Below are 24951 nucleotides of genomic sequence, written 5' to 3' on the forward strand. Positions count from 1 at the left end.
AAGTCTTATAACATAGTACCCAAATTGTCCATGTTTAAAATAAAAATCACTCATTATACTAAGAATTAGGAAGATCTCAAGTTGAAAACTCAAAACTGAATGAGAAAAGACAGTTAATTGATGCCAATACCAAGCTGATGGGCATTTTAGAGTGATACATGTTTTAGAGAATTTCTCATAAGAGTACCTCAATGAACAATTACAAACATTATAAAATTACAAGTTAAAAAATGTATAAAGCATGAAAAAAGAAGGAATGAAATAGAAAATATAGAGAACTAAATGGAAATTTAGGACTGAAATGTACAATAACCAAAATAAGAAACTCAGTGGAGAAACTAAATAACAGCATGGCAGGATTCAGAAAAGGATCTGGTAATTGGCAGGAAAAGCAATAGAAATTACCCCACCTCAGCAACAGAGAAGAAATAATAATTGAAAGAAAATGTGAACAGAGCCTCAGAGACCTGGGAGAATACAACATTGTGTCATCAGAGACTAGGAAAAAGAAGAGAAAGAGGGAGAGGCTGAAAAAGCACACCAAGAAATAATGACTAAAAACTCCCCCAAATTGGCAAAAGACATAAACCTCCAAATTCAAGAAGCTGAGTGAATCCCAAATAGGATAAACCCCCAAAGATGGCCACTTAAAAACACACTAGGGACATCTGGGCAAGATGGCAGTGTAGGCAGACATGGCTCGCCTCTTTGCCCAACCACACCAAAATTACAACTAAAATACAGAACAACCATCAACACTCGTGAAACCTTCCCATGTGCCTTTGGGGCTTTCTAGGGTCTGGTTGTGAGAGTTTCTAGCCTGACGCTCATGGATGATGGTGCTGACTTACTATGATCCCATTTCCCAGGGGCCATTAACAGTTTTCTCAACAACCTTCAGGAATGTGGACACTTTATAAAGATCTCCAGGAGCCAGAAGTATTTAAAGAAAGGACAGGTGGCCTCCTTACCTTATGGTAGTAGGTTTCTACCTATCTATAGGCAAATACGAACAATTTAAATTTGTTAAAATTCAATTGTTTTTTACTGGATTTGGGAAGCTGGTATTTTCAGTGGGTTTATAATATTTTTTTCATGAAAAAAGAAGCGAAGAAAAGCAAGTTACAGAGTAATGGTGATGGAATCAGTTCATCACCATAGATAAAGACAATTTCTCTCTGTATGACCGTATACTTGTACGAGCATAGAGAAAACAGTAGAAGGATATATTCAGTACATCTAATTACTAACACCAGTTACCTCAGAGACGTGAGGTTGACTTTTTCTTTACATAATCCTATACTTTTTGACTTACACAGGACATATATTCTTTTTGTAATCAAAAAATGAAACAAAGTTTTTGACAAGCCAAGTATTCAGAGCAAGCACACAGACCTGATTCAATGCAAAGCTCCCAGATACCAGAGGAGCGGCTATGGATGGGGCCTCAGGCAGGAACATTGCTTGACACCTAGTGATTGAGAGCTGAATGGGTAAGCGAATGAATGAATGAGCGAGGTGGGTTGCCTCTGCTCTATTCGGCAGAACTATCCTTTAATATTCTTCCATGGGAGGACATGTCTTGCTAATGTGAGAAGAGAAGCAGAATTGGAAGGAACTTTAATTTTGGAGAAATAAAACTTGGAAAGGCTTTTTTCAAGAAGTGAAATGAGGCTTTCTAGTTGAATACATACCAGCAGAGGCATCAGCACGTGCCCTCTGGGTTTTACACACTGCTGCCTCCCCAAGTGTCCTCTGGGTCATATTACTTTGGGGTTTGAAACACCTCTTGGCAACACCTTCTTTTCTCAAGATGCTCCGAGTGCCAGACTGTCCCCCATGGCCCCATCCTAGGCTGTTAAAGGGCAGGTGGTTACAGTTGCCATGGCTTGTGTTTGCCCCTTCATAGCACAGGCTCCAGTAGATCAGTTTTGTTTTTCCACCAAATTGTGTGACCCTTCCGGTCTCATTCAGGGCCTGTGAAACACAGCTTTCCCCCCAAAGAAACCCTTCATCATTGGGTTCATGCGGCCTTTAAAAGGGCCTCGTTTCGGTCTGAGGCTCAGTCTTGGAAGCATCTAACTTGAATTTTCTTGAAGCAGCAGTTCCATGAAATGGAAATGACTTCTGTCCACTCTCCTTTCCTCATTCTGGACTGCGCTGGCCCTCGGCTTTTCATCGTAACGATGCTTTGAGGTCAGCTCATCAGGGGACCTCACACAAAGGAGTGGGGTACGAGGCTGTTTCAGAAGGGTACGACTGGGCTGACCTCCAGAGCAAGGCATGATCAGTGTCTGGACCCCACACCCCCTCTCTCTTGGAGCAGCCCCGTCATGGCCTGAAACAGCTCACATCTCTGAAAGGGAACCTGTACACCGCCCACTTCTTTTACCTTCTCAAGGGCTTGAACCCAGGCTTGGAAATCTGCAGGCTTCTTGCATGTTCTCAGATATATTCCTTTGTGCCTGACCTGACTCAGGCAAAACAGCATGGGGCCGAGTGGGAGAATCTGCACTGTGCCCGCAGATGGTTTGGGGCCATGGACCCATATAACCGAAGGGGACCAATGTAGGCCCTTCCAACTTGGCAACTCCAATGCCCCTGTGCCTCTGTGAAGACTGTTAACCCAACATTCCACGGGGGGCATGAGGACGTTCATGCTTGGAGTCCCGTAATCAGATTGCGAGCGTTGCTATGCATGAGGCACAAGGCCAGCGACTGGGTGGCATTGACAAGGCGTGGACCCAGCAGGGTCAGTGTGTGGGGCTTAGGCCACCTCAGCTCTGGTGTCTTCTATCACTTCTTTGATACAACATCTCAGAGAAGTCCTGCCCGCTGCCCCATTCACAGTCAATGACAAACACCATGGGAGAGTGAAACAATCACAATACTAGGGATGGGAAAAGTGATATTCTAACGACCAGACATTAAAGTGAAATGTAATGCAAGGAACTTTACCTCATGTACTTTTAATACATTTCATAAACCACACAGATATTTACTGGGACATGGCTTTAACACGCTACGCTAATGGCAAGATAAGAATTACCAAGTTGAATGTGGGTTCACTAAATATGCTGGAACCCTTTTATAGTGTCGACTCTGAGGAACAAGGCTAACACCCTCTTTATGGGCACCCTGAGAGGACTTGTACTTTCACTGTGGGTAGTGGTTATGTTTCAAGGGACATGATTTCACTGGTAGCTTTGCCAAATCTGTGCAATAACAAGATTCTACTGTATTTCTATTTTAGCGCCACAATATCATGTACTGAAGTTTATTTGAAAAAAGCTCGTAAAAAAAGAATGAATTTCAACCAAACCCAGGTTACTGAGGGTTTAAGTTATAATCCAGCATGAAGATTATGTCAGCTCTTTGCTTCTCTTCTTCATCTTTGGTGTTTGTCATCTTAGGTAGATGTGACTGCTTAGTAGCTCACTTCCCAAGAGCAGTCAAAGGAATCTCATTAATTAGTTATTTGTGACAAACACTGCTTCAATTTTTTTATATTGTGTGTGTGTGTATGTGTGTGCACGCATGCATGAGAGAGAGAGAGAAAATTGGAAGACACTGGTAATATTTTCTGATACTTATAAATTTAAATTCAGATTACCTGGACATCATAAGCTCCTCTCCCTTTTATCCTTTAAAGACAGGCCATCAAGAGATTGCTGTATGTTGTCATCATATAATTCTCAACGCTAAACTGTTAAGGACGGGAGTAATCCCTCTGTCCACTATGAATAACACACCACATGTGGAGATCATGTACAAACCTAGAGATAACAGTAGGGGCTAAGCCATCTGCAGAGATACCGCAGTCTTTGGGAAGACAGATAAACCTTCCGGAAAGATGATTAAAAGGGGAAGAATCCTGTTGTCAAAAAGAAAATCTTTACTGGGGAGAGCGAAATCAGTGTGGGGCACCAAATCCTGAACTATCTGTAGCTTCCTGATTTTACCTTTGATGATTTTATGACTTCCTAACTGAAAATAAATAAATAAGTAAATAAATAATGAATGAATAAAAATATTGAAGAGCAAAGTAGTTGATCAGTCCTTCAGACTCTTTGTCTAAGTTTTGTTAAACAGTGTGTTTGATGGAATTCTTTATCCTGGAACACGTGGAGAGAAGTCTGTTTAACTGGAAGAGACTGATGCTGTCGGGCTCATACCAAAATTTAAAAATTCAAACCACTGTACATTGGTATTCATCTCACCAGTAATCCTGGTGTCTTCTTTTCAGCCAAGCTGCCACTGGGTGTTGGGCCATGTCGACCCTGTCTTTCTGATGACACGAGGTGTACAGCAGGACCGAGAACACTCTCAGTCTGGGCCCACTGGTGATAAAAAGGGCTGACTGGGCCAGTCCGCCACCTGTAGGGGAAACCAGCCCGAACTCTTTCACCACAGAGGAGATCACACTGCCAGTTGATGGCACACTTTGTTCTCATATTTCCAGCTGGCTGCTTTGGCGCGACCGCTAATACTGCCATGGTCATCTTCGTGCTGGGTGGTTGAGTGGTTAAGAGACTCGCTAACAATCACCTCCCGTTCCGCCTCCTTGGTGAGACGTTGGCCTGGTCTCCTAGGAACAGCTCCTTTTAACCCAGTGGACAGGGAAGTGGATTAATAGCTGTTAAAAAAAGAAGAGTACATTTTAATGGAAAAATGAGGTATTTTCCATTGTGGTAAAGTGTCTTTTTTCAATCATAAAATTGCTCAAAAGAGGAAGCAAAAAGAGGAACATGTATTCATTTGTTTTAACTTGAGTTCGTAAAATGAGTTCTTGAGAAAGCTAGTAGCTCTCTATTTCGAAGAATGATGACTTCTTTTTGACATCTAAATATTGCATCTTTTTCAGAATATAATTATCTTCCATAATGATCTAAATTTGTACATATGACTACAGATCAACAACTAGTAGTCTTGTTGGCAGTTCCACGTGCCAACATATGCAACATATGGAGAGAGGGAAGAAGGGAGAGAGAGAGACAGAGACAGAGACAGAGAGAGAGAGAGCAAGAGAGAGAGAGAGAGAATGTTTGCATATTTTGACTATTCAAATTATAAGATCAGAGACTCAAGAGTAAGACTAGACTTCTCCTGTTGTGACCAGTTGACTGGTACCAGAAGTGTATTGTGCTAGCAGATGGGGAGATAGGTTTGAACATGGTGTTTCTTAACAACCCCTTAGTCCAGAATTGTACGTGGATGTTCATGCTGAAGCGCATCCCAGGAGCAAAGACAGAGTCAGACTTGTTATTCAGAAAGACCCTCCATGTTCCCAGTACTCCCTAGTTGGGGAACTACTTTGACTACAGGTCATTAATCACAACTGGTCCATACAGAGCTAAGCTTTGGGCTACAGAATGTGGAAAGTCACCGCATAGAAGCCACTTACAGCACCCAGCTACCAGCTTGCCTCTGGCAAAAGGAGGGAAAGAGAAAAGGAGGCAGATTTGGTTGCTAAGCCACTGGAATGATGGCACCAATAAGACTTCGAATGAGGTAAGTGGCAGGGGAGTGGGGTGTTACATTTTCTCCGAAGTTCTGTGCTGTGCCCACCCAGACCCAGCTGGGGACTTCTTACTGTGCTCACTATCAATGTGACAGTGACTATGGCAGTGTCAACAACAGCAACACAGCAGCCATTTGGAAAGGGAGAGCCTTTCTGTCTTCCGCACCCGAACATTTCTGCCTGGCAGATTTCACCCCCTTTTCTTTTTCCATAAGCAGAGTCTTCCCTGAGTGCAGCCCTAAGGAGAGGCCAGCCAGAACTTTCTAGGTTGCTTGTAGGAAGGAAGCTGAGTGGGGCACTTCTTTTGAAAAAGCTGGGGTTGAGTTTAAGTGGCATTAGAAATCCATTCGTGAGTTGGTTGTCGCTGAGGGTAGTTCTCCAAGTTCATGTGTAAGGAACTTTGCAAGGTGGTGGGGGATGGGGGCGGTGCAATTCGTCAGCTGACTCTAAAATTGAACTTGTCAAAGGATGAGTGGCATAGATTGTACTCTTTCTATGTGCAGCGTTCCTGGTCACCATCTTATTCAACCTAAATAGCAACATTTCAGCGAAGATATTGTGACCCACAGAATGTAAGCAGATGAGGACAGGGACTTTGGTTCCTGGGCACATGCTGATCCCTTGGCAAGTTTGCTTTTTGAATGATTTAATAAATATGATCCTTACAGATGAAGGCACAGAGGTTTAGGGAGATTTAATACTCTGAGAAACTCACCCAGCTAGATAATGGCAGAGCAGGGAATCATGCCTAGTGCTCTGTGCAGGTTTGATGCTATGGGGGAGCTGTGTGTCCCAGAACCCCCACTCCTGTGGTCCCAGGTTGAGGTTGGGCACAAAGGAAATTTGCATGAGACTTGAGACATGGGATGAAGCAGCAGCGATTGTGCTCAGAGGGCAGGCTTCCCCAGTTCCCTGCAGATTTCTAGCAGGTTCTTTGAGTGTGGGCCAGCACCCTCATGCAGCTTTGTGGCAAAGGGTGCCAGTTCTTCTGCAGGTTACCTATGCTATCAAGATCAGAGGCTGGGGGAGCCAGGGACAGGTTCTATAGTTGCCCTTCGTCTCCCTGCTTCAGGTCCAGCCTATCTCCCCAATTGCTGGCTCTGCTGACCTACAGCTACTTCAAGGTCACTATCAAAGGAAGAGACACAGACTCCCATAGATTCTTTACCAGCTCCCACACGATGTCTGGTCTCATCCCTATAAGAGACCCTTTACTTCACATCACGTGTGGGGGTTCTGCTTTTTCCATCAAACCTTAGCCGTTCCCTTCTGTCAGACGCCAACCTTTCTAGAACACTCTGATCACTAGGACAGTAGGAAGGGGAGAGGACGAGCTGGTTCCAGGGGGGTGTGAACCATATGGCTCTGAGAAACTAAGGCCTCCTTAATCAGATGCTCAGAGAACGCAGGTGTGGGGTGCATTCGCTGCAAAACAGAAAGTTAAGAAGTCATTTCAATGTTTTCACTTAGCCTAACAATGCAGTTATTTCATGGCTAATTCTGTTTTCCAGCTAGGCTGATAGTAAGTTGATGAAAAACCGTTTCAGTGGCCATTTGTGGGGAACAGGAGATGATCTTCTCTTCTGATCTCCCAGTCAGTGCTTTTCCATATCTTGGGCACAGGCTCCATTTACATGCCAGTCATCCGTGTGGAAAGCAAAAGAGTTCTCTGTTCTTACCTCTTTGAAACACCAGGCCGTGGGGGGAGGGGGATGGCGTTTTTCCATTCTTCACTATTTGGGCGTCTTAGAGATTCCGGCATCAACATGGGTCTCTTTTCCCTTATCTTTTTATTTTTAAGTGCTATTTTATCTTTCCGTGTGGTTTTTCTGGAAAGTAATTTTGCAAGGTGCAAGCAACGTAGCTGAAGTGCGGAAACCTTACTGCGGAAACGCTGAGCGCGACCAGCCCACGCTTCAGCCCCGGGGGCAGCCGTTCTCCCGCAGTCGTCCTGCACACTACGGACCCCGGGACTTTCCTGGGTTTCTCTCCCTTCTGCTTTTGGGGTAATATTGGTTTGGCCACCAGAAGAACGGCATTAGAAAGATCCAGTTTTCTGACATGGCAGCAGGAGAGGCTTTATACAACCCATTGTTTTACTTAATTTGTAGGAGCCTTCTCTGGCTCCTTAAAGCGTCTCTCCTCAGCCCTGACTCCTTCTATCTCTACCCTCTATCCCTTCAGTACGTATGTTGTCTGTCTTGTGTGAGAAACTATGCCTGTAAGTGGCCCTGCCTTGTTTTACACGGATCAGGTAAAATACAGAAGACCCAGTTAAATTTGAGTTTCATCTCAGCAAATAAACGTTAGTATAAGTACATCCCCAATTTGCACGGGACATACTTATACTAAGAAGAAAATTTGTTGCATGGCTGAAATTTAAATTTAACCAGGCGTTCTGCATTTTATTTGCTAAATCTGGCAACGTTGGTGTAGATGTGTCTTGTCTCCCGTGCCCCCAAAGGCCCCCACTTTCCAAATCCTGCACATTGACGGGACTGAACGCCAGCAAGAAACCAAGCTCTGGACAGTTGATTGGATTTCGTTTGATGAGTGTATTTCCCTTCTAGCCTTTGCATATGTTTCTTAGTTCTACCACCAAAACAAAACATTAATAGGGTGTTTGCTATGAACCTTATTTTTTTTAAACTGCTTGGACTGCAGAGCTGAAGAGTTAGAAACGCCCTACAGGCAGCACCAGCTTTAGGAATGCAGTACTCGCTCATGGCCTTAGGCAGTATGAGCGCTCCCTGGGCTACACAGCGTTCCTTCTGTCTCCTTCCTCTTCTTTTCAGAGTTTACTGATCCTTTTCTCTTACGGAAGCAGAGGTCTTTCTTCTCTGTTCAAAACTGAACTGGGCCCAACATTTGTGCCTCCAGATTTTGTGACTCAGAAATGGCTGTCTGACCAGACCATAAAGGCACCCCTAAACGGGAGTGTAGATTTTTTTTTTATGACTAAATTTTTATTTTTATTTTCTAGTTATTTAAAATTTTTTTCAATTACAGTGGACATACGATATTATATTAGTTTCAGGTGTACACCCCAATGATTAGCCAATATAACTTGCTAAGTGGTCACCCTAGAAATCGCATACCCATCTGGAGTATAGATTCTTATTACGCAGGTCATGCAGTATAGACAGAGGTTCATGAATAGCTTGGGAAATCATGGTGTAGAGGAGGAGAAAGGCTTTTTGAAACCATTTGGAAAATAACGTTTTTCAGGCTTTTCCAGATTCTAAAACTGACATGTCCACTGTAGGAAAAAATGCAAACATACAAAAATGCAAAGATAAAAATAGTCATTCATATACCTGACATCCACTGTTAATATTTTTGGTGTGTATCTTTAATACTTTTTCATATATATATTAATATAGTTTGAAAAAATTAGCATGTCACACAAGAGTATTGTGACTTTTCTGTTATTATTTAACACTGAGTTGTGACCATTTCTTCAACATCAAGTTTACTTATATATCAGTGATTCTCGGTAGCGTTTGGGTTGCAAATTTCATTCAAGAAGGTAATGAAGGTTTTGAACCCTTCTTCCAGGAAAACTACTTATACGGGTACCCAAAGACTTTTTGGTAAAATTACAGACTCTCATGATGAATCTGTAGTTCCTACAGGGTAAATAGGACCTGTTTTAAAATATCACAACTGATTTTAATTAGTACCATCACATGGGAAATTTTGAGGCTCCCAGCAAGAACTCTTTTTCTACAAGCTAATGGGTGTAATAGACATCTACTGCCTTGAGACCTTCAGTAATAAGGTTTTTGCTTTTGTTTTTCTTGGAATCTAGGGCTAGGTTATGGTAAAGAGGAACCACTCACAAAGTTTCAGATTGTTCTCTGTTTACATGTAAGTTCTGAAGCTGGTGAGCTGATGGGTCTTCCCTTGGGTAGGAGCCAACAGCAGTCATGAGCAAGAAAGCTAGTTTGGGTTTCACAAGAGCTATCACGAGCCTACGCTTCCTGTAGGAACGCTGACTGTGCCCGCGCCCTCACGGCACGGCTGGAGATGTGCTGTCGGCGCAAGACCGCCGCTGGCGGTGACACACAGCTAAGTCGTTAATCCCTCCGTGTGCAAGACGTCTTCTCGTGTAACTTTCCGTCTATGTTCACAGTCAGAAGGAGGTGAGGCAACTTGGGAAAACACAAGAAAGTGTAAATTCTCTAAATGAAGATCGTTTGGTTTTACTGCCTGGGAGAGGACGGTGGGGGTATCTGTAGCCCACAAAATGCAGCGGCAGGGCTGCTAAAATATTATTATTTTTATTATTATGGTTGTTTTTATTATTATTAACTACAGTGATTGTAGGTACTATTTATTGGACACCTGTTATACACCGAGCATTGGGCCGGGCCCTTTACCTGAAGTACTGTAAATTCTCAGCACTCTGAAAAGTAGGTATCATTTTTCTCTTACATGGGAGAGGCAGTGAGCACAGTGGTTATGGGCCCAGACATTGGCCCTCCACAGACTGGACTCACATTTGCTGGCCTTGTGACCTTGGGACTCATTTCTCTCATTTGTGAGCTGGAGGGTAAAATAGGGATTTGAAACCAAGTCAGCTGGACTCTATGCTGCAGATCGTTCAAGGGTTCAAAAGTCAGAGAGATCTTCTTAAGCACGTGAAGGCGTTTTGTGCAAACGGAAAAGCTGCCAAGTGTGATGGAAATAGCCTGAAATGGGAAGTAAGAGGTTTGTGTCTAAGTAGCTTTGTGGCCTTTGACCAATGGGAGTGATGTTTTCTTTGCCCACTTTACAGCGCCGTTGGAGATGCTGAACGAGATCATGTTCATGAACTTGTGCACTGTGCTTTTCATCGCTGCTATATCTGACTGCAGAGAAGGAATATTTGTTAAGTTCTACTCTGCTAACTTTGGCATAAATATCATCAATCCTGAAATGATCCCTGGCCTAGGGAGGGTCAGCCGGAGTTTGCAGAGCAACCACTATGCTCCATTGTGTACCCACAAAACAGTGCTCAAAGACATTATTTTCGGAGTTTAAAAGCTTCAAAAACTGGGGTTTATCCAAGAACTGACATGAATAAGTTTTAAGAATACTTTAACTTTTCCTTTTGCATATATTTTTCTTCTCATGTGTGCACAGAAGTTTATATGATACAAAGATCTATATCAAATAAGTCTAGGAAAACACTTTGGATGAGTATGAAATAGGAATTATAAATGATAAGAAAGCAGTTGGTTCTCTCTTTTGGGTAGATAAAATAAAGGTGCCTCTTACAGTGAACAGTGTGCTAGATTAAATGACATAGAATGATCACTATTTAATAAACGCCTGATAGGTGTGAGATGCTTTACATATATGATCTCTAGTCTACTAATATTAAGTAGGCAGTATTATTACTGTTCACATATTACAGATGAGGAAACTGAGATTGAGAAATGATAGAACTTGCCCAAGACCACACAACTAGTACATAGAACTAGAAATAAAACTACATCAGCAAGGGTCAACCTTTTTCATCACATGGCACACATAAACTAATTAGTAAAAGTCTGTGGCCCACCAAAAACTATATTTTTTGCTGACCTGATTAAAAAAATCATATGTATAATGTTGATTGATATAAAAGATAATAATAGTAATTACCTACTTTTTTTGCTCCAAAATGACTTTTTAAAAAATCGGATGCCTATAGGGATTTCTGGCACCGAGAATTAACCAGTCAGACACAACTTTATTATGTGACATGACCAAAAATATGCAACTCTATTATATGATCTACACAGTTATGGTTCAAGACAAGACAGTCACAGTGAGCAGCTATTGTGTACCCTGTTGTCATGCCTTTTTTAAATTTGACAATCTAAGGGTTGCAAATTGCTGAGCTAGACCCATCTGATTATAGAGCCTGAGCTCTTTTCACTGTACTGTATTGCTTTTTGCCTGCAGAGGGGATGTAAATTTGCTAAAGTAGTCACAAGTACTGACTTATTTAGTATCTGGCCTCATGTAACCCCTGGACCACATCTGAAACCCCAAATTGTTATCTGAGACCTGGTAGCTGTGATATATTTGGGCAACTGGACAGAGTATTTTGGATGGGAATCCAAGATCTCATACTGTAGGTGGTGTATTCCCTCCCATAGCCTCACCGCTCAACCGTAAAGCCACAGGACTTTCGTGAAGGCACCGGGCAGGCTGTGCTGCTGGGACCCAGAAGAGGTGGGAGATGTATGGAAGCTGAAGGCACAGACAGAAGTGGCCCCTGGGTTCTCCAGCCTTTTACTGCACAGCTACAGCCACTGTGAAGCCACTGGGCCTTCAGAGGTCGTGGGGCTCCAAAGGGAAGAAGCCTTTACAGCACAAGGGCCCTGGGTCAGCCCTGAGGTCACCAGAGAACTGTCGCTGCAAACAGGACCTTTCTGAAGGGTGGGCGAAGATAGGATTGAGATGCCAAATGACCACCAGCAGCCCAGCGTTTTCTTTCCAATGGTAGTTCTCAAAACAAGTGCTCTTTTCTAAAGATGAGAAATGTAAGAAAGAAAATCTTCAAGTTAGAGGATACACAAGCCCACATTCTTGTAGGTGAAAAAGTATATAAAAACACTCACTTTCCTGGAAGGAGAGATTTTTGGAATTCATTCCGGACATAGCATTTTAGATTGAAATTCCCTCAAATTCTGTAGGCATTGCTTTTTGCTTTGTCTTCTGGAATTCAAGGTTGCTACTGAGAAGTGAGATACTGATCTACTTCCCAGTACGATGGTTTCCAAGAACTGTTTTCTACTCTTGGAAACTTTTTGCCTGATGTTCTGAAATTCCACAGGAATATTCTTGGGTAGTCACTTTTCTTATTGGACTCTTAGTGGGCATTTCAATCTGGATACTGAGTCCTGTGGGTTTGGGACATTCTCCCCATATTATTTCTTTGCTAATTTTGTCCATTGTATTTTCTCTGTTCTCGTTGAAACTACTATTAGTTGGATGTTGAGCTTCCTGAATGAATTTTCTCATTAGCTTATGTTTTATGCCCTGTTTTCTGTCTCTATCTTTAGGATTTTCTTTTAGAATTTATTTTATTGTCCTACTCTTCATTGAGTGTTCTGTTTCTGCTGTGATATACATATTTTTTATTTTCAAGGGACTTTTTTTGATCTTTGAGTATTTCTTTTTATATAGTACCTTGTTTTGTCTCAGCACAATATTTTTCTTATCTCTTTGAGATGTTAATAATAGTTTTTTGGGGCTATTTTTTCTGCTCCCTTCACTCCTATATTTCTTTTAATTCAGGCTTCAGATTGAGTTCAGCTCCTCCCATGCGCCTTTGTCCTGGGCCTGGGATAAAGGTGCAGCGATTACTCAAAACATGTTATCATGGAACATCATGGAAACACAAAAGACCAGGCTCCACAAGCACATTTAAGGCATCTGCTCACATCACATCTGCTCATATCCCTTTGGCCAAAGCAAGTGACATGGCCAAGCCCAGAGTCAGGTAAGCAGGGAAATTGTATCTGATAGACACTATCTAGACTATTATTGTGAAATTTTAGGATATCAGGCAGAAGAGAAAATCCTAAATGATAACACAGACACACACTAACACATAAGCAGAAGTCATAAAGCATTCATATCTATAAGCCGTTAGCTTTAAGGATTAAATGTGTTTTGTTTGGCAGATGTGATCTATAACTATTGCTTATACGCTTTGTAAAAGGAAAAGAGAGAATAATAATTTCTGTACTTTAATGGTTACAGTAAAGTTTATTTTTTAATCAAAGTTCAGAGAATGGTGCAGTTGGGTGCCCCTTCTCATTCTTCATCAAGAATTACAGGACACCATTTGTTTTCCGAAGATGATTTCTCTTCACTTGGATTCTGATCTGCTATTATATCTTCATGTTCATTGAACTGACCAAAGAGTCATTTCCATTACTTGAACAGTATTATTTTTCTTCAACCAACAGAAATTGGAGCCAATGAACACACTCATTTATGGGACGGAACCTACCAGGGCTATCGTAGGTGGCATGGTGGGTGCGCACCCGGCCAGCTGCTTGCCTTGGAGGTCTTGTCGGAAACCTTGGCTCGGCTGCGAGTGGAAACATGTCTAGTGGTCTCATCCTCTTCTCAGACATCTGTTCGCTTCCCTAAAACCACTGCAGGTCTTGGCACCACGTCCTAGCTTTTCGGGAGAGGGCCCCAGAATGGTCTGAGGTATGTTCTGTCCTTTAGGAATGAGGTGTGTGGGGAAGCTTCTCTGACGCCTGTCTACACCAATTTCTCAAAAGAGCACATGAAGGCCTACCCCTTGGTTTTATGAACTCGTGATGGAAATAGGGCATCCTATCTCACCTGAGAATAAAGATTTCAGAATTAGATGGCTTATATTGGGGGCGCGACCTAAGAACTGTGAAAGTTAGGTAGCAGTTTTGTGTTTATGGGGTACCTGTCTGTACGGATCCCTCGGGGTAAAGCTCCAGGCACACAGAAAACACACACACACACACACACAGACACATGGGTGAAGGAACATACCAGAGTTTATGAGCATTGGGATTTAATTCTCGGAAACCTTGTCCTTTGGCATCTGCCAGGATACCCTCTGGAACTTATTACGCGCCCGCAGTGTCTCTCTGACCAACCGTTCTTCCCTGTTGCCAGTCACCAGCAGAAGTCCCTCCCTTGCCATCTCACACCCGTGTGATAAAGACAGCTCAGTCCCTTGTCTCTCTGACTCCAGTCTTCCCCACGCCCGACTCCCATCTTTGAGGGTTGGAATTAGACTCCAAGACATGGTGCTCATCATGCCGCTCCTTCCTCCACCTCTGCTAAAGAACTCCGTCGCTTCTTCACTCAAAAGAAGTTGTCCCTGTATCATTTCACCAGGCCCTTGGAGGGGTGGTGACCCAAGAAGGTCTAGTTACTAGGATCGCCTGGGAGATACTAAGATGTGCAGTTGCCTGGATGCCTCCTGTTGATGGGACTGAGGGAGTCACATTTTAAAAATCTTTCACTGAAGTCTTACGTAGAAATGTGACAACTAGAATATTCTCACCTTGCATCCGGCACCCAGATCAAGATACGGAAAGCTAACAGCAAGCAAAGGTAGCTGCTATGTGGACTTCCAAAAGAAATCTATTTTTTAAAATGCTTTGCGGGTTTTTAGCTTGGTTTTGGGGACAACTCTGTTTCATAAGAGTTAACAAGGAATAGTTTGTGGTCTTGAGATTGTTTTCGGGTTCTTTTATATGTATACAGTTTTTGCCCAACCAAATAGTAGCCTTCAAAGATCAAGAATTTCCTTCTGTTATTTCACATTTCATTCCATTACTCTTTCCTGCAATATACCATTAAAAATTGTTCTTGCTTTTTATTTACTTACTTGAGACACACTTACTGTGATTATTGTAAATGACTTCTAAATACGGTATTTAGACATGTTCTCATGCACAGCGGATACCTGGCTCACATTGCACAAGTTGAAGTGTTTTGTCATTTTGGGAGGGACAGCACAGAGCAAGGACTGACGTGGCTCTGAGTTTGAGCCACTCGGTCTCAGTTCAGGGACCCCTTACTGCAGGGCTGAGCCTCCTCGCAGTGGGTTCTGCTCCCCGCTTTTTGAGGCTGCATTAGCATTTCTTAGAATTCTTTTAAAAGCAGAAGTGACATCTAGCACAGTCCTGGACTCCTGGTATGCAACAAATACAAGCTTACTGAATGGAGTAAATATGAAAGAACTAATTGAAATAATGCCAGTACATTATCTCTAACTATAAAGAACCCCCACGCAATTCCTTGCATAATGTTTTAGTAGCAGAAAGGTGTGAGCTGGCAATAGTATTGCTTCAAGCGATAACTTCCCTTTACCACCTACCTGGTGTTCAACTCGATTTGTTTTTATCGTGCGTTCAAGTGACGGAAACAGTTTGTTCCAGGAGTCTTAGGAAGGTGGTTGTTGCTTCTCTGAGACATCATAACTTGGCAGTCGGGATCTGTGCATGAAAGTGGATAAATCTTGGCTGAAAAAGAGAGGCCTTGTTTTTAGCTATCTGTCAATTAGCACAAATAAGAAACACCGTTCTAAAAACCTAGTGGCAGGTGCCGTTTTATATGATGCAGAGAGACCAGGTGTTTATAAGAGCTGAGGACAGGATGTGGTCCCTGTGACGAAGGAACTTAAGAAGCCATGAGGAGCCATTTAAGATGGATGATGGGGCACGTGCTGGTCTAAGATGCCAGAGACGGGACACATCGTCCTGCCTGCAGAGGGTCAGGCCGCTTCTCGGGGAAGATGATACTTGAAATGGATCTTGAGGGATGGCGAAGCATTTGACAGGTGGTGATCGGGGTCCAAAACCAAAGACAAGGATGTGAGGAAAATGCAGGGCAATTTTCATGGGGAACAGAAGACCCAGAGGGAGCTCTCAGGACAGATAAATCTGCCAAGGTAGCAGATTGCAGAGTGTATAGCATTCTGGGCCAAAACGTTAGGATGTTCTCGCAACGTCCAGGTGTGAAATAATAAAGGTCTGAATTAAGATGCATGAGCGAAGCCTGGCCGGGTGGCTCTGGAGGTTGGAGCATCGGCCCATACACCAAAAGGTCATGGGTTCGATATCTGGTCAGGGCACCTGCCTAGGTTGCAGATTCATTCCCCCATCAGGGTGTTTACAGGAGGCAACCGGTCCATGTTTTTCTCTCACATGATTGTTTCTCTTAGCAAGTTGGCAATTGCAACGTAGGGGGTGAGGGATTTGAGGTACGAAAGAGGACTGGATTTTGAGCCTGGATGACTAGTACAATCCAAGTGCCATGCACAAAAGCCTCCATTTTTTTCTTTTACAGCCGTGTGCTTCTAGGAGCAATAATCTATATTCATTGTCTTCCCTTCATCTCAAATCACAGTTCCATCTGTGGCATCTGTCTGCTCTATCTCATTTATCCAAGCCACCCATGACCTCCAGCTGGCCAGATCTAAGGGACCGGTTCGGTTTTCCAGCATCGATCTCTTTACTGCATTTGCACTCTTTTCCATTCCTTTGGAGAAACTCAGTCCCACTGGTTTTCACGATTCCGTTTTCAGCATGAAAAACACTTCAAAAAGAGCAGATAATCTGCAAGGCAATCAGAGATCTTTAGGACGATAGCTGCGCCAAGCACAGAGCATAAGAGACAGGATGTAAACTGTCTTCTGTCTAATGCATTAGGGCCAAGAGGTCTTTGCTCTTCTGTTTCTTTATATGAAAAATGGAGGACGGTGAGTCTAACCCTGATTTTGCAGGTATGACAACGTCTAATTAATGAGTTTCCCTAAAGAGACCTTGGAATGTATGGGGTGCTAAACAATATTGTACGAGTAGAGATTAAATCGGACCGAGTGATTTATTAGACAATTCCAACAAGTGATATCATCGGCTCGAGGGAGTAGCATTGGATTGGTTTATAAGATCACCGAACTTGGAGCGATTGAGTTGTAGATATTTACTGTTGTTTTAACTGCAGGAACCCGGTGAAACTTCTAGGTTTCCAAACTCTGGAATGTGACATTTGTTTGGACTGCGACTCCACCGAAAAGTAAGCGAGGATATTCACCTATGGCAGTTAAAGGAGTGAAAGTAAGTAGCTGTTCCCCTCCGTTGGTTTTACTGAGCTGCAATTCTGTGTACAAATCTGAGCCCATGCTGATTATTTCCCTTAATGATTGCTGTATCACATTCTCGTTTTGCAAGCGGAGGCACATTTTTCCCCACTGCAGCCACAGTGAGCTCCAGTGGGACTTCAGGCCCAGCTGCAGTCTTTGTTTTCGTTGCCTCCAAAAGCAATAGATTCTGCAGTTGCATCAGGGTCGGAAATCTTAGCGTTGCCCAAAGGGGCAGAAAATCAGTCTCAATCTGTGCCCCGCCCCCCAACACCCCCCACCAAAGAAACAGAAACATGCTGGTCAGGGGAGATAAAGTTTGGTTGTTCTAACAAATAAGCAACCCCAGAAGCCACGGAGCAGAGGGAAAGGCAACCGAGGAGACAATTTTAGGAACTGTTTGAGAAATACACTTCCTCTTACAAGTCATTTGATTTCCATCTTTAGCCTGGGTTTCGAAGTCTTGATTTTGGTAGATGAGGGTTTCTTTTCATTTATCTGCAGCAGGTATGACAACATCCTTGGATTAAAATGTATTTACAAATCACCTAAATTTTCAAATAAATAGAAACCTCATGGAAGGTTTATTGTTTTTTTTTTTTTCTTTTCTTTCTGGTGTATGTGAAAAGCAATCAGATAAAAGGCAAAAATTTGACGCATGGGCAGAGGGCAGGGATGGAGGAAGTCTCTCTGTTTACAGTCAGTAGGTAATTGGAACAGGGTGATGCAATGTGGAATAGATTCCGTGGGTTGCAGTCCTTTTTCAGGTTTTTCTTTCATCTCAGCTGATGAGTCACAGTGTTAGTACACCTATGCTTCCCGACTCTGTTGTTGCTCTGGTGTGTTAGAATGCTGGAATTTTCAACACCTATCAATCCTTAGGATTTAATCACATTGTTTTTACAGGATTGCTATAGGATTAGTCAAAATACATGTTAAGCTCATAACACAGAGAATGGTACATAGGAGATGCTTGTTTTTTTTTTTTTTTTTTTTAGGTTTATGGAGGTATAATTGACAAGGTGTGTATCTTGAAGGTATACAACCTGAGGTTTTAATATAGGTATGCACTGTGAAGTGATTACCACAGTCAAGGTAACATATCCATCATCACTTCACATAGTTACCTTGCGGGGGGTAGGCAGTGAGAAAAATTACGATCTACTCTCTTAGCAAATTTTGAATGTACAGTACGGTATTATTAAGTATTGTCTCCATTCTGTGTAGTAGGTCTCCAGAATTCACTTATTCTGCCTCCCTGGATCAAAATGAATAAAGTTTGATCAAAATGAATGAAAACGAACGTTTCTGCTGTTCCCCACCCCCCAGTTCTTGGTAATAGCCATTGCGGCACCAAGCGAGGTGATGCAGTGTTTATTTGCCTTTCTGTGTCCAGCTTATCTCACATCGATTATGTCCTCCAGCTTCATCCATGTTACCACCAATGGCAGGGTACCCATATCCTCTTTTAAGGCTGAATAATATTCCATTGTGTGCGTTTATATGCATCTATGCATGTGTACATGTATCACCTTTTCTTTATTCATCCATCAGCGGACACTTATGTTGTTTACACATCTTGGCCATTGTGATTAATGCCGCGGTCAACATGGAGGTGCAGATACCTGTTCGAGAGCCTGGTTTCATTTCCTTTGACCACACACCCAGATGTAAGATTCCTAGATCATGCGGTAGTCCTATTTTTTATTTTTTGAGGAACCTCCACACTGCTTTTCATGATGGCTGTACCGATTTACATTCCCATTAACACTGTTCGAGGGCTCCCTTTTCTCCACATCTTCGCCGACACTTATCTTTCTGATGGTAGACATCCCAACAGGTGTAAGGTGATATCTCATTGCGGTTTCGATGTGCACTTTCTTGATGAGTGACATTGACTATCTTTTCATGTGCCTGTTGGCCATGTGTATGTCTTCTTTTGAAAGCTGTTTATTCAGATCCTTTGCCCTTTTTTGATTTTATTATTATTATTATTATTATTTATTTATTTTTAAAAGATTTTATTTATTTATTTTTAGAGAGGGGAAGGGAAGGAGAGAGAGAGGGAGAGAATCATTAATGTGTGGTTGCTTCTCAACTGGGGACCTGGCCTGCAACCCAGGCATGTGCCCTGACTGGGAATCAAACCGGCGACCCTTTGTTTCACAAGCCAGTGCTCAATTCACTGAGCCACACCAGCCAGGGCCCTTTGCCCATTTTTAATTTGGTTATTTGTTTTCTTGCTCTTGAGTTGTTTGGGTTCCTTACATATTTTGGATATTAGCCTCTTATCAGATATATGATTTGAAAAGATTTCCTCTCATTCTGTAGGTTGTCTCTTCCCTCTGCTGATGGTTTCCTTTGCCGGGTAGAAGGTTTTAGTTTGATGCAATCTCATTTGTCTGTTTTTACTTTTGTTGCCTGGGCTTTTGGGGTCGGAGCCCAGTCCAACGTCAAAAAGTTTTTTCTAGTAATTTTCTGGCTTTGGATTTTACATTCAAGCCTTCAATCCATTTTGATTTGATTTTTGTGTGTGGTGTGAGATAAGGGTGCGGTCCTCTTCCTCTGTGTGTAGGGATTTGGTTTTACTTGCACCTTTTATTAAGGAGACTACCCTTTCCCCACGGTGTGTTCTTGGCAAGAAGGCAAGCGGGTTATGAAAGTTTTTGTCCTGCTATTTTCACGATTTCTCAAAGTAATGTCTCGAACATTATAGACTTTTAAGAGAGGAAGTAGTTTCAATATTAAGACGTCACTGTTAAAAAAATTAAAACTCACTAGTGTGCTGGAGAACATGAGACATTTGAATAGAGCTGAGGGCTCTTATGGAAAGCCAGAACAATTTAGAAATTTCCCTGGGATTCAGCAAACACTCCATAAATGATTATTAAAAATATAACAGACCTCTAGCAGGCATTGGGACTGATGATAAGGTTTATCATTGGGCTGTGTATGAGATCAGAAAAAGATAAGATTCGTGACTTATTTTTTATTCAAGTAATAAATTCACCAGCGACTGGAGCCGATTGAGTACAATAGAGAAAACAACTGTCTGTCTGTCTTAGTTCCATAGCAAAGAGACTGTCTCTTCTGGGGCATCAACAAGGGTTGCTTTATGGTTGGAAACAGTTATGGAGCAATTCGTAATCTTAACAGTGCTTTCTCAAGCCTGGCTTTATTTGCTCCGTACAGTGACCCTGTAAATTATAAGCCGTCTTAGCCTGAGGTAGTCAAACTTGAGAGTCAGGCAGCACTAGGGAGGAATCACAGCTTCAGCAATGATTGGTTATGTGAGCTGGCACAGATTACTTAAGTTTCCTGAACTTAAGTTGTTTTCATATATAAATTAAGGTAATATTTACCAGGCTTGTGCTCTGTAGAAATTAGTTTATGATAAATGCTTAGCATCATATTGGAAACATTGCAGGTGTTCAGTTTATTGGGGATAATTATTGTCATTATTGTTGTTGGCATAATTGGAGAGGAGTCGATGATCTTGAGTTTATAGACATTGAGGACCAAAGAGTTTAAATGACTTCAAATGCTGCTCTGTCTGAAGGACACACAGACGCACGCTGTGTGCCAAGGGGCACCAACTAAAGAGTGAGAACCAGGCAACCTCATCAGCCATCTGGACCACAGCTTGGGTGACTTTTTTGTATGCACTGTCTCATGGTGATGCTAAAACTTTGGAAGGACTTCTTGGGCTTCTTTTTAAACTGATTTTGCTCCCCAGAAACATTACAGAAACCCTTGATATGATCACTTCAGTTTTTTTTATGTGTGAGAGGCGGCATAAAAAATTCTAGCAACAGATTATTAGATAACGTTTGATCATGTCTGGTTTGTAACAATTGTGTTAAGTGATCGCCTGCTGTATGGTTAGGACTGCAGAAGCTGAAACTACTTAGTTATTGTCCTGGGATTAACTATCAAATCATCTGGAAACTGAGTAACTATCATGTGGCAGCAATTTATTTTTCTTTGCAAAAAAATAGTTTATGTTACTCTAACATTCTCTGAGATCAAATTTTAGGACTCTTAAGAACCTAGAAAAGGTGATAAATATTTGTGGTTCTTGACTTATTCCCCATGAGGAGAAAGCTTTTTTACAATCACAGCTATATATGGAAAGAAGTAGTATATTTTTTTCCATCATATAAGCCATTGGTTTGGATCCACAAACATTTTAGGCTTGTTTTCCTGGATCCCTAAATTCAAAAGAAGCCTGGTTTTGTCCACCCACTTAGATGAAAACTTAGGAAATTAGAATCTAATAGTTCCTGAATTTTGCCTCAGGGAACTCAGATTTTTACTTTAGAGCCACTAGTCTTGAAAAGTCAGTAAACGGGATCGTCTCTCTCTGATGTTTGCCTATTTCTCCCTAAGAAAACTCTCATTAATGATAATGAAAACATATTCAATTTATCAATTCATTCGTTCATATAACACATATTTTCAAAGTGCCTCCCGTGCAGTGGGGTGCTGGTAAGCCCGTTCTTTGGAACAAGCAGCCCGAGTGCAGCATTTGGTAATTTCTGGGTGTGTGTCTTTCCCTGTGGCTGGCTTCACACTCTCACTGGTCACAGAGTTGGAAAGAAGTGAGCAGAACTAGTTCCACTAAGCTGGCCCGAGCCGGCTCCGGCCCGCCCCCCGGCCCCAAGCGTCACACGCCTTACAGGTACATACTGTATGTAAAGTGTCAGTGCTAGATGAAAACGGAAAAAGTCAGCTAAGTTTCAGAGGAAGCTAAGACGGTTTGACTCACTTGATATTCAGATGATCAACTAGAGTTCTAATCAACTGGAATGTAGAAGAAAACAGGATGTTTTAAATCAGTTCTCTAGGCTGTCTCCATTTCTGTGACTGGTACAGGTTACTCTATAATTTAAATTTGATCAGTAGAGATGTAATTAGTTTATGAATTTTAACCATGTTTGAACCTAAGATGGGAATGGAATTATAAAGTTTTATCCATTAGCCACAAACCACTGCCCACTGTGTATCTAGGGTGCTCTTTCGTTTAGAACTGTTACGAGGTGGAACGAGTATTATTACATTATTATAGATAACGTTCTTTATCTCAACTGGTTTGAGTAGTCTACTAAAGTTAAAGCTTTGGGATTCAGTGCATGTCTATAGCTAGCATCTACAGGCAGGCCGGTCATCGTATAGTGTCACATGGAAAAGGCTAATGGGAAATTGATAGATTAGTATAACCCATGCTCGCTCCTAGAAAACAATTTCATGGGTAAGCCCCATGGATGGTGGGTCAGCTGAGTTTTCTCTGTGTGGGTGCAGATGCATTTTTTTCTTTATGAGTTAAGCATCTGAACAAGTTGTAGAACTCGTGTTGTATATAGATTTTGTTTCTTGATTTTTTTAAGTGAGCATCATGTCAAAATTATGTCCTCATGTAATAAAAACTCTTTGTTACATTTTCAATTAGCTAAATAATAGTTCATCATTTTCCTAAACATTCTACAATTTTAGACATTAAGGTGTTTTTCATATTTTTCTTTTATTATAAATAACACTTCAGGAGATGTCCCCATATACAAATCTTTGGCCGTATATTTTAGAAGAGATTCTTGACATCAAGGGTGTGAACAGTTGAACAACTTTGGAAACATAAAGTTTAAATTGAGATGGTCTTGGCGTAGTTTTCAATAGTGGGTTGATATTTTTGATTATCAGTGTGTTAAACTTACATACATATTTGGGAAGAATTGTCATAGTAACACCACTTTAATATAAATGACAGCATAATTATCTAGCTTATAAGTCACAACAAAAGGAAAAGCAGAAGTTGAGGTGTAGGAGGCCATAGAGGACTGGAAGTCCAATGGACCAGCTTTACTTGGGTCAAGGCTTACCTACAGATTTATTAGCTATAAAGTCTTGACCAAGTTCCTTAAGATTTTTGAAACATGTACATAGTTTTGATCCCAATAAAGATCAATATTTCTATCAGATGAATGCTCTGGGACCAGAATCTGAAAACTACAACTGATTTTCATTTCCTTCATCTGGAACATCTATAAATTCTACTCACTATCTGCTATCTATTAGTCCTTTTAAAGATCAAATGGTTCAATTTTTTCCCCTTCCCCACTACAGATAGAGGTCATTGACAAAAAGACCAAAACTTTTCATGCTGCAAAGAATGCCTTTGTGTTTTATAAGCAGGAGGCTTGTCAGGCAAATTGTTCTTGGCAGGAAAGCAGATCATATATCTCGAGCTTATCTGCCTCCTTCAGGCAGTGACTAGCGTTGGTCACCCTGGGATGTGCATTCGAGATCTGGGAGACTTTCACTGAGCCATCTGGGCTGGGCTGGGTTGGGGCCCCCTTGCCCCAGGCATTTGAAAACTGCTCTCTGTCCCCAGCCTGTGGTTTAGGAAGCTCAGCTTCTTCCCCTCCAGTGATGACTCTCTGCAGTCATTTTCAAACTACCTACTACTGTTTATCTGGAATCTAAACATCTGGGAAGCTTTAAGAGACCAAACTTGTTGAGGGCACAGAATGAACCCTGATTTTATGTGCACATGACAAGTAAACATGTTGATAGCAGAATTTATTAAAGTGTAATCTCTGTAATATAATCCAGGGTTGGGAAGATTTAGTTCCCTCTCCCATGGTACCGTTTATGATGGAATTTTAGGTCTGGAAGAGACAGAACGATCGCCAGCCTAATCCTTTTCACTTTGCAGAGAAGCAGCCTGATTCCAAAAGGCACCAACTTTTCTATGGGACACTGTGAGGCAGGGGCAGCGCTGGGAGCAGAAAAGAATTGAGCTTCTTAGATTCTCTCCACGTGACTGATACTGCACCGCTCTGGAGGGGACACCCAAGCAAGCGTGGGCTTGACAATGCAGGGAAAGTTAGAGCTAGTGACAGGGTATCCTAAAAACACCGGGCTCGCGGAGGTTTCAAACACAGTCTTTTAAATGTCTGAAAGAAGTAAAAGCATTGGGAAAATCAAGTTCGTACCTTGAAGAGTCTCTTCTTGGGTGTTGGATATTTTCTTTCTCATTTATAGGGAAATATTCAATAGGAATAAATGTGTGGTTGATAGGGGAAAATACTGGATCTGATTCATAACCTGGGTTTCAAAAATATGAATATCTAGGTTTTGTCATTTCCTTAGCCAGTCCGATTGGTTCTGTAGAGGGGTTGTTATTAAAATCGGGGACGAAGAAGACCTACCTGTCCCAGTCCTTTGGTCTGCTTTCCGGATTCTTCTCAATCTGCCCCCATTTGACTTAGCCACCGCAAGAGCTACTTGTCCCCAACTGGAGGTCTGCTTTTAGTGGATCCAATTGCAACTTCTTAAAGTCTTCTGAACTTGGCTAATTTTGGTCTCCAAGTCTTTTTGTTCACACCGTGCCTTTTCTTGGAATATCCATAGTCGTCTTCTCACGGACAGCTTTAGTAAGCTCTGATCTTTCCTGGTTCTCGGCCTCCAGGAACCTCACACGCATGTCACACGTTTTTTACGTCTCTTGGCCGCGTCTCCCCCCAACTGAGTCTGAACCTCGGAAGGACAGGAAGTGCCAGATTTCCCTCACAAGTAGCCCTAAGGCCATTAGGTTACGGTAAGGGGCATGAGTGGATTGAAAAGGAGAAATTCAGTTGAATGTGGGGAAGAGAAAGGATCCAGTTGAGAGGCTGCCTTCCTGCCTGTCCCGGGCCTTGTCGCAGGCAGGCCTGACACAGCTCACTCTCTACTGCTTCCTGGAACTCATAACCACACATGGAAGGACAGCCTCGGGGGTCTCATTTCCCACATTTCTCTGGCTTAT

The sequence above is a fragment of the Furipterus horrens genome, unplaced genomic scaffold, assembly GCF_987537825.1.
Source record: "Furipterus horrens unplaced genomic scaffold, mFurHor1.1.pri manual_scaffold_15, whole genome shotgun sequence".
Classification (NCBI taxonomy): domain Eukaryota; kingdom Metazoa; phylum Chordata; class Mammalia; order Chiroptera; family Furipteridae; genus Furipterus; species Furipterus horrens.